Source organism: Aethalodelphis obliquidens, unplaced genomic scaffold, assembly GCF_003676395.1.
Source record: "Aethalodelphis obliquidens isolate GAN/ISIS:26980383/991018 unplaced genomic scaffold, ASM367639v1 scaffold63, whole genome shotgun sequence".
NCBI classification, from domain to species: Eukaryota; Metazoa; Chordata; class Mammalia; order Artiodactyla; family Delphinidae; genus Aethalodelphis; species Aethalodelphis obliquidens.
The window spans coordinates 5,540,151-5,549,873 of record NW_020838007.1 but is presented as its reverse complement, the minus strand read 5'-3'; the positions used below and the strand labels follow the sequence as shown (position 1 = coordinate 5,549,873).

The 9,723-nt window shown below is 44.7% G+C and overlaps 1 pseudogene; it reads left to right on the top strand.

Moving 5' to 3' along the window:
• The first annotated feature begins 533 nt into the window (after window positions 1-533).
• On the top strand, window positions 534-6,921 carry LOC113610437 (small ubiquitin-related modifier 2 pseudogene; annotated as a pseudogene).
• The last annotated feature ends 2,802 nt before the right edge of the window (window positions 6,922-9,723 follow it).

Genomic DNA, 9,723 nt, shown 5'->3' with positions numbered 1-9,723 from the left:
GGGTAAAAAAACAAAGTCTAACCTTGTTTCGTCTGCGCTGAGTCTAGTTCACCAGCTCCCAGGGCACCGCGTGCAGGCGCCTCACAAACCGCCAACACCTCAGACCAAGCTTCCTGGTGCAAAACCCCGGCGCCGACAGCTCGGCTCAGGGCCGTGTGTAGAAGGTCCGCCCACCACGCCCAGTTTAAGATGGCGGGCGGGCCGCGTGCAGAGACGCTGCGCCCTGCTCTGTGATCAGGGGCGTGAGCAGCAGCTGCGCCTGCAGACGGCCCCGCCCCTCCCCGCCCCTCCCCGAGGGAGGGACCCCTGCAGAGCAGCCTCGCCCACCGCCTGACTCAGGATCACGTGCTCCAGAGCCTCCTTCCATTGGCGCCAGTGACACCGGCAGGAGGACCCTTGTTGGGGCCGGACTAGGAGGTTGGGTAACAAGATCTCAGATGGAATTTCAGAAGTGATGTGGAAAGTTTTCTTCCTCACTCAGGAGGGACCACGATGTCCCAGAGAGGAGCCCAGCCCCGAGAATCCAAGTAGCAATGGGACCAATGTGGGAAAGTCCAAAAGTCTGGGAACCCTCCAGCGTGGGCTCTCTGGAGAAGGAGGGAGGTAGGAGAAGCGCCTGGCACAGCGGGCGGGGCAGCCCCTTCAGTTGTGAACCTGAGCTCCACAACCCGGCAGTCCAAGCCGAGAAATTAATCTGAAGGCAAACCAATTCTCAACAGACAACAATCCAAGAACCAAAGAGTTCCAGCCATCCAGAAGCCAAATCACAAGGAGCAGTTAATCCAGGAGTGGAGCCAAGGCCAAAGCCACACCGAGGTCGGAAGGGCAAGGTATCCCCAAAGCGGAGCAGGACAAATGTAGACCAGGAGCGATTCTCAAATCCACAAGCTGGGGGCCCACACCTGTGGCTCATAGTGGAGGCACACTAGATGCCTTTTAGCTGGCACAATTAAACCTCTTTCATCTGCAGAGTGAGAGAAAACCACATTCTGGTGCGGCCAGCAGACCTGCTACCCCACAGGCAGGTGCCTTGGGACGAGCAGTGAGTGGGAGCAAGGGCTCTGCTGTTCCTGCGGGCAACCTCTGCATCTGAGCAGCACACCTTGTGAGCATCTTGCCATCTGGAAGTGATTTTGTTGATCTAGATCCATACTTTTTAATAAAAAATGGCTCCTGAATGCAGGCCAACCACTGCATCTGATGCTCAGTACTCCCCCACCTCCCCCACTCCAAGCAGTCAGTTCCAACACAGGAGGGGAAACCAGCTCTGTCTCACTGAGAGGTGTCATTTATTGTAACTTGAGGTGATATAAGGATTTTCAAGGCTAATGTTAACTGTGTAAATTTTACCGTATGGACTGACTGGACAACCTAATGTCCACTCTACGTTGGGCTCGTATGAATGCCGGGAGGGGGTGGCAGATCCCAAAGGTAAAAAGCACAGTCAGACTTGCAACAGAGACATTTAAATCTACCTAGAGCTACATGGAATCCGTAGGGTTTAGGGGAACAAAATCTACCGAAGTCAAAGCAGAATGGGTACTACCCTTCAATGACGGAAGGACAGTCTTTTCAACAAATGGTGTTGACAAAACTGGATATTCACATGCAAAAGAATGAAGTTGGACCCTTACATTATACCCTATATATAAAATAACCCAAAGTGGATCAAAAACTTAAACCTAAGAACTAAAAATATTAAACTTTTAGAAGAAAGCCTAGGAGAGAGCTTATTACATAGGATTTGGCAATGATTTCTGATATGACACCAAAAGCACTGGCAACAAAAGAAATAATAGGAAAATTGGACTTTATCAAAATCTAAAACTTTATGCATCAAAGGACACTATCAACAGAATGAAAGGCAGCTCAAAGAATGGGTGAAAATATTTGCAAATCACCTATCTGTTAAAGGATTAATATCCAGAATATATAAAGACCACCTAAAACTAAAAGACCAAACAAACAAAAAACCGTTAAAAAATGGGCAAAGGACTCGAATGGCCATTTCTCCAAAGATACACAGATGGCCAATAAGCACGTGAAAAGATGCTCAACACGCAATGCAAATCAAAACCACAGTGAGATGCCACTTCACGCTCACTAGGACGGCTGTCATTTTAATAAAAGGAGGGTGGAACAGAGAAAAGCAAGTGTGGACAAGGATGTGGGGAAATTGGAACTCTGGTGCTTTGCTGGTGGGAATGTAACCCCTGTGGAAAACAGTGCGACAGGTCCTAATGATATTCAACACATAATTACCACACCATCCAGCAATTTCATTTCTGGTTTATACTCAAAAGAATTGAAAAGGGGGACTCAAAAAGATATTTGTACACCCACATTCATAGCAGCATTATTCACAATAGCCGAAAGTTGGAAACAACCTAAGTGTCCATCGAGAGATGAATGGATAAAGAAATTGTGGTGTAAACATCTAATGGAATAGTATACAGGCGTAAGAAGGAAAGACATTCTGACACATGCTACACCATGGATGAACCTTGAGGACAATGTGCTCAGTGAAACAAGCCAGACATGAGAGGACAAATAGATGAATCTGCTTAAATGAGGTACCTAGAGGGGTCAAACTCATAGAGACAAAAGGTAGGAAGATGGTTACCAAGGGCTGGGGGAGGAGATAGGGAGTTAGTATTTAATGGAGACAGTTTTTCTGTTTGGGAATATGAAGAAGTTGTAGAGATGGATGGGGGTGATGGTTGTGTAGTAATGTAAATATACTTAATGCCATTGAACTAGACACTTAAAAGTGATTAAAACAGTACATTTAATGTTAATATATATTTTACCACAATAATAAAAAAGGAATTGTACTATGTAACCAATAGGCCTCCCCCTGCCCCCCAGGGAAGCTCCGATCTCTAAATCCCCTGGGCCTGCAGTGCTCTTGGCCCAGCGAGGACTGGAGCAGAAACCCCACAGGACTGAGCCCGGAGGTGGCGGGCACAGTCTCGTCCAGAAGAAACGGGGAAGGCAGAGGCTGCGGAGAGAAGGCGAGACGGATGGGGCCTTTGAGACTTTACTCCTGACCCTGACTTTCCCTGAGATGAATTTGCTCATCCAATGGCTCCCCTTCCACCAGCCAGTTTCTCCTAAACCCCTCAGCTGCTTTTCTATGTCTGCTGCCTCAGACCATCTCTTATGTCAGGTGTCAGTCTCACATTCTGCCCGGCTCCTTTTCCTCCGTCCACTTCTGAGGTCTCTGCTCCTGACTCAGGCTTGTGCGGAAGGATTCTAGCGCATCCTGACCACGGCTTGGAAAGGCCATCTGTCAGCCAGTACTCCTGCCTCAGCATCCGTCTCATCCGTCACCCGGGAGGGGCTGGGTGTGCATCCTGCACGGCGGTCGATGGCGCTCATGGCTTCTGGTCCATTAGGGGTGGAAGGGTTCCAGCCTGCGCATGGCAGCAGCAGGTTGCTTATCGGCCCCACCAGGGAAGGATTCCGGGAATGCTCCTCGTAGTTCCCTGAGCGCTCAGGACAGGGCACGGTGGAAGGGAAAAGCTTCTCTCTGGGCCCTCTGCTCTGTCCTGTGCCAGCTTCCTTCTCCTCCCTGGCCCTAAGGAGACAACGCCTGGCAGAGAGTAGCCCCACGAGGCAGCTTTCTTGCCTGATCTTTTAGTGGAATTGTCTGTTTAAACAGTCATCCTTCTGTACCCCAGACCTCCCAGTGCATCCTTTTAGTCATGACCTCCAATACCGCAGCACGACCGCACAGTTTCACCCCAGAGCACCTCCTGTTATCCGGGCAGCAAGATCCTACGGAGCACATCGTATTCACTTTTACCCACCCTTTAGCAGCTGTGATGTATGCAAATCTTCATCTCTAGTGCTACCAAAATCCAAGATCCCCAAAGCAAATGTGGGCAATGGCTGGAATTTCCCTACCCTCTGGGCAGCAATTTTTGGGAACCATAACAGAATAGAACGAGAAAGGGCCTGGATTCTACCTGCATCTTAAAACCAACAGCTGAATGCAGCCCTGACGCCTCATTTTGACGTGCTACCAGGTTTGAATCATGCTGACACTGCCCCACCTCTCAGCTATGATAATGGGGTTTTGAATGTTTGGACTGTAGCACCAGGATTAAAGTCGAGCTGAGTAACGTGGTATTGAGTTAAAGCATGCCCACAATAAAGAGACTGCTCTTCACTGTGGAAACCAAAGCATAGGCAGAGTTATTTTTGCTCATGGCGAGTCCTGTCTTCAGATCTATTGCTAAAAGGGAAATAAGCCCTTCTCCTGTTTGTTCTTTTAAAAGCGCCATCTCTAATATAAGGACCTTCCCACCTCTAGAAACTCAGCATTAAAATGATATCTTTGAAATTTGCCATAAATAGTGCAAATATTTTCCCAAAATGATCTTGACTCTGAGCAAGGTAACACAGCAACAACCACCACCCTTCCCAATGCCAACTAAAAATATTTTAAGTAGTTTTCTCACTATTCCAGCCCAGGGTCTTCCACCCATCCTATCTGCAATGCAAAGCAGAATTTTTAAGACTATGAACTCTGTGATTCAGACATACCTGAATTCACATCCCAGCTCTGGAAGTTACTGTGGGGTGTGGCAGTTATAAAACATGTCATCCGAATTTAAACACTCCTCAATGAAGAGCTGAAGTCTGTGTTCCCTGCTCTTCAATCTAGGCTTTTTGACTGCTTGACCAAAAAAATGCAACAGAAGTAATGGTACCAGTTTCTAGACCCAGGCCCCAAGAAACTAGCAGCTTCTACTGCCTGTCTCTTGGGGTGCTCCTCTCCTTCTTGAAACCTGGTCACCATGCTGTGAGGAAACTGAACAGCCCACGGAGACGCCTGTGATGAGTGGTCCCATGTTCTCAGGCCCGTGGACCCAGCTGAGCTCCCAGCCAATAGCTAGCCCTGTGAGGGAGCCGTCTTGGAAGTGGTCATCTAGCCCCTAGGCTACTAGGAATAATGCTGCTGTGAACATTTATGCACAAGTTTTTGTGTAGACATACGTTTCCATTTGTCTTGGGTATATACTTAGAAGTGGAATTGCTAGATCACGTGGTAACTCTGTGCTTGACCGTTTAAGGAACTGCCAACCTCTTCTCTGCCATGGCTGCACCATTGTACACCCCCACTAGCAATGTACACGGGTTTGCCAACACTCTATTATCTGTCTTTGTGATTATAGCCGTCTTAGCATGTAAGTGTTACCTCCTTTCGGTTTTGACTCGCATTTCCCTGATGGATGATGATATTGAGCATCTTTTCAAAATGTGCTTATTGGCCCTTTGAAAATCTTCTTTGGAGAATGTCCACTCAGATCCTTTGCCCATTTTAAATTGGGTCATATGTGGTTTTACTGCTGAGTTGTTCTTTATATATCCTAGATCTCAACCCTTTATCAGATATATGATTTACAAATGTTTTCTCCCATTCTGTGGGTTGTCATTTTTTACTTTCTTGATGCTATCCTTCAAACCACAAAAGCTTTTAACTTTGATAAAGTCTAATAGATCTATGTTTTCTTTGGTTGCCTGTGCTTTAAGTGTCATATCTAAGAAACCATTGCCTAATCCAAAGTCACAAAGATTTACACCTGTTTTGTTTTGTTTTTTCCTGAGAGTCTTATTGTCTTAGATTAGGTTTCTGATCCATTCTGGGTTAGTTTTTGTATATAGAGTAAGGTAGGGCATCCAATGTCATTCTTTTACATTTGGCTCTCCAGTTACCCAAGAACCATTTATTGAAAAGACTATCCTTTTCCCCCATTAAATGGTCTTGGCACCCATTGAAAATCAATGAACTGCTACTGTGAGGGTTTATTTCTGGACTCTCAATTCTACTGCATTGACTTATATGTCTGTCTCTATGCCAGTAACACACCATCTTGATTACTGTAGCTTTATAGTAAGTTTTGATTTTGGGAAGCGTGAGTCCTCTAACTTCGTTCTTCTTCAGGATTGTTTTGGCTACTCTGAGCCCCTTGCACTTCCATATGAATTTTAGCACCATCTTGTCCATGTTTGAACGAACTCAGCTGGAATTTTGATGGCAGTAAATGACTGTGGATCACTTTGGGGAGTGTTGCCATCTTGACAATATTAAGTCTTCTGACCCTGAGATATCTTTCCATTTATTTAGGTCTTCCTTAATTTCTTTCAACAATGTTTCGCAGTTTTCAGAGTGTAAGTTTTGCACTCCTTTTGTTAAATTCATTCCCCAGTATTTTATTCTCTTTGGAGCTATTGTAAGTGAGCAGTTCCTGTTTCTCAGCTGATGGAGAAGTCCTTCCATGCTAAGAGCTTTGTCTGACACAGGTGTTTCAGTTACCTGGGAGTTTCAGACTTCTCTGGTTAAGTCTCAGCTATTTCATAATTAATGAACTGGAAATAAACTCCATAATAAAGATCTTCCCCTGCCCTGGTCTAACAGGTTCTAACTAAATTTATGTTCTCAAGGGACTTATTTTTTATTTTAGAAAATTCCCTTTGACTGATTGCTACCTCCTCCTTCTGCCACTACTGGTGCTGCTCTGTGCTTGTTTGGTGCCAATCCTGGTACCTTTTTTGTGAAGCAGCCACTGAGAAGGCTCCAGAGGTTACCGTGGCCAATGAAGAGCCCCAGGGGGGAGTCAAGACAGAGGACCACGATCACGTTAACACGAAAGTGGTGAGACAGGATGGTTCTGTGGTGCAGTTTGAGATTTGGAGGCATAACCACGTTTGACGAAAGCCTATTGTGAATGATAGGGTTTGTCCATGAGGCAGATCAGATTCTGATTTGATGGGCAGCCAATCAACGAAACAGACACGCCTGCACAGTTGGAAATGAAGGATGAAGATGCAGCTGTGTCCCAATAGCAGACAGGAGGTGTCTACTACAGAGAGAACCTGCTGCTTTACTCCAGAACCAAGAAGTCATTCTGAGTTAGAAAACCACGATTTGGTTCCGCCGCATCGTGACTGCTGCCGTACAGTTTTCTCTAGTCTTTCATTTTCCCCTCCCCCACTCCTTTGTTGTACATTCAGTAATGGAGGTATGTGCAGAAGAATATTGATTTTTTTTTAACTAAATGGCCAATGGTACATTTCGATCAACATCACAAGGAGATGGGATGGGGGGAAATACTGCTTCTATGAAAATAGTCCCTTTCTCCATTATTGGCATGCTCATTCAGCTCATCTCTTTATATGCCAGTAAGTTCTTTTGATTTCCCTGTTTAACGAAAAAAGAACAATGTAAAAATTATTGCATACTTTGTTTGATTGGAGAATTTTAATGTTTTTCATTTTCATTTCAAAACCAAGAAAAATTTTATAACTTTTTTGTATGTAGCTGTTACAGGTAGGACAATCTGTCTTTAAGCAAGGATAAATGACTGTAAAAGAAATGAATCCTAGATAGTTTTCCCCTTCAGGTCAAGCATCTTGTTGTTTAAATAAACTTCGTGGGTTTCTTTTAAATGCTTTTTTACTTCTGCTTCTCAGCTCAAGTGTGTAATTAACAGGAAAATGGAAAGTTGCTCACTATGCTTTCTTCAGATCGCTGTTAAATGACCTTATTTTAAGGAAAACTAAGGCAGAAATCCTTCCCCAGATGCTCTTCTTGGGAAGAATTTTACTCCTCGGGCTATTTCTGAATGTGCTTTCAGCAAAAAGATTTTCAGTCACAGCACATGTGATTTTCAAGTTTCTTCTTTGCTGGGAATAATTAGAAAAATCACAAAATGGAGTTCAGAAATAGAAAAGAAAGATGATGTGAAGGAAGAGCAGTGGGAATTCTGCCAGAAGCCTTGGGAGGAACAAAGGGAGCTGGGAAAGGCCTCTTGCCTCCGCCAGCGCCTGCCTGGGGAGGATGCAGCCCTCAAGGGGCTCCGGTGCCCACTGGGTGCTGCACTGCCGTCATCCCAACCAGAGTGGGACCAAAGTGGGCTTCTCTCTAAGAAAAAATTTCAAACACACAAAATAAAAAGGAATTAAGTATTTGTCACATGAACAAATACAGTGAACCCCCCTATGACCCCATCACCCCAGATTCAACAGTCATCAACTCATGGCCAAATTGGTGTCTTCTGTAAACCGACTAATCCCCCACCCCAACCCCAGGTTATTTGGAAGCAAATCCCAGACATTATATTATTACACCCATCAACCTTTTTTTTTTTAACATCTTTATTGGAGTATAATTGCTTTACAATGGTGTGTTAGTTTCTGCTTTGTAACAAAGTGAATCAGCTACACATATACATATATCCCCATATCGCCTCCCTCTTGCGTCTCCCTCCCACCCTCCCTGTCCCACCCCTCTAGGTGGTTACAAAGCACTGAGCTGATCTCAAACCTTTTTTTTAATTGAGAAATTTCTTGATATTTCTTCATGAAGTAATAAGCAGAATTAAAGAAATATACAGTCTAAAAGAGTCAAAATGATCCGAAAATTTTTGTGACAATTACACATCTATAGCCAAAATAAAAATGTTTTTAATAAACCACTTTAAAATTTTTGCTCAGTAATTTATCTGAAATTGAACAGATATGAGGATAACTAGGATAATGCCACTTTGTGCTTCTCCAAAAAAATTGTCATCCTTGTAAAACAGTGGTTTGGTTCTGCAAGATTCCGCAAATTTTCTTTGCCCAGTGTGAAGGGAAAGCCTGAAGATGAAAATAGCAGAGTTGACAACCAAAGAACTAGATTCTGCCGACCCTGGAGCGGGATGACCATCTGACTCAGACCCGTCCTGATGAGGATCAGAGGGAGGACCACAGATCCCGCTGGGAGGAAGTGAGTGAGTCAGCCCAGGTCAGGATGGTCAGGAGGTGAGATGCTCTGAGGAAAGCATGTGCCCAGCTCATGACACAGCTGACTGTTGAGAAGGCCAAAGGCTCCCACTGCCTTGCAGGTGGCTGGGCTGTTTCCAGTGCAGTGAAAATTGTCCGTGTAAGTCTGAATAACTTCCTATAAAAGGCAAATGTATGGGGCACAACTCTGTGAGTTCCTTTACCTTCTGGCATATAAAGTAAGCAATACCTTGGAAACAATTCCTACTCTAAGCTGCTAACTGGCTCGCAAGCTAGATCAATGCACTGCTGGCTACTCATCTGAAAGCTATACTGGTGTCTTACCTCTAATTGGCATTTGGTTTGTTTTTTTAAAAAATAAATTTATTTATTTATTTATTTATTTTGGGCTGCATTGGGTCTTTGTTGCTGCACGTGGGCTTTCTCTAGTTGCGGCGAGTGGGGGCTTCTCTTCGTTGCGGTGCGTGGGCTTCTCATTCAGTGGCTTCTCTTTGTTGTACAGCACGGGCTCTAGGTGCGTGGGCTTCAGTAGTTGTGGCATGCAGGCTCAGTATTTGTGGCTTGCGGCTCTAGAGCACAGGCTTAGTAGTTGTGGCACATGAGCTTAGTTGCTCCACAGCATGTGGGATCTTCCCAGACCAGGGCTCGAACCCCTGCATTGGCAAGTGGATTCTTAACCACTGCACCACCAGGAAAGTGCCGGTATTTGGTTTTAAATCCAGTTTCAGAAGAATGTTTTATAAAAGTTTAAGAAATTTACTAGTGGTATCAATTTGAAGTAATAACTTACAAAACTACAATAATTCAAACCGTGTGCTACACAGGAAAAACAGATCAGTGGAACACACTAAGAAGTTTAGAAGTAGATCTGTATACATACAGGAATTCAGTATAAGGCTGGCATTTCAGTTCAAGGAGGAAAAATCA